The sequence below is a fragment of the Trichosurus vulpecula genome, chromosome 2 (assembly GCF_011100635.1).
Source record: "Trichosurus vulpecula isolate mTriVul1 chromosome 2, mTriVul1.pri, whole genome shotgun sequence".
In the NCBI taxonomy this organism is placed as follows: Eukaryota; Metazoa; Chordata; class Mammalia; order Diprotodontia; family Phalangeridae; genus Trichosurus; species Trichosurus vulpecula.
Genome location: NC_050574.1, coordinates 442876149 through 442877244, shown reverse-complemented (window position 1 = coordinate 442877244; position 1096 = coordinate 442876149).

Below are 1096 nucleotides of genomic sequence, written 5' to 3'. Positions count from 1 at the left end.
TAAGGCTGACAAGGTGATTCGAGCTCCTAAGGCATCTACGCCCACCTTGTTTAGTCACGCCCAGCTAAATGAGGACACTGCAGCAGCCCGGGGGAGTCTCCTCTATTCATAGACAGATGAGGAAGCAGCAATAAGGGGCACAGGGGAGCTCTCACCTGTGGAGCTGCTGCCTGCCCCGGGACTCCTGGAATGGAAGGAAGCGGTGCGGACTTCCTCCAGTGTGCTCGTGGAGCAGGTGCTCGGAGACCGGCCAGTGGGTGAGGACGGGGCTTGGCTCTGGAGGAAAGGGGAGAGGTAGCAGGTGGAGGTGGGACATCGGGAGGGTTCCAGCATGGCCATCCTCCGGCGGGGTATGGAGGCACTTTCTTCAGAGGCTCTGGAGATCCTGACTCAAAGGAGGTGCTGCCTGGAGTAAGAAACAAAAATCCAAGAAGGGCATACGCCCAGGCGCACGCAGCTCACATCCCCTCGCCCATAACATTCATTTTATATCTGCGGGAGTTGGAACGATGGGGAGGTTTGGGGAACCCTATGGGGTGAATCTTACCCACGTCTCTTTGGGAACTAGAAATACTAGGACCTGGAGTGAAGGGAGGAGGAAGGAGGGATGTTTGAGCCACTTTTGATGGGGTGGAGCATCTAGTGGCCCCACCTGTACCTCAGGACCCTGGAAAGGAGAGGATCTCTTAGGATTTGGATGGGTGTTGAAGGCAGGGTAAAGTGGAGAAGAGAAGGAAAAGAAAAGCTCCTAGGAGGAAACTTCTTTTATTTGTTTTGAGAGAAAACTTGTGGGAACCTGCTAGAGACTTAAGGAGGAAACACTCCTAACATTTATCCCCAATGCACAATGCTGCGTCTTGCACCTAGAGTTCCCTAGGAGGAGCGGGCTACTTAGAATCTAGCTTTGAGTGCACATGCGTTCTCCAAGAACAGAGGCGGCCTTCCAGCTGCAAACACCGTCACCCCTGTTTGGTTCTCAGGGGCCCCACCATTTGGCTTCAGCTACTTAGTGGAGATCCTAAAGCTGGAAAAGCTGGGCGACTCCAGCCTGCTACGAGTGGCTCTCAAGCACACCCTGTCCTCTCCGTAGCCCAGT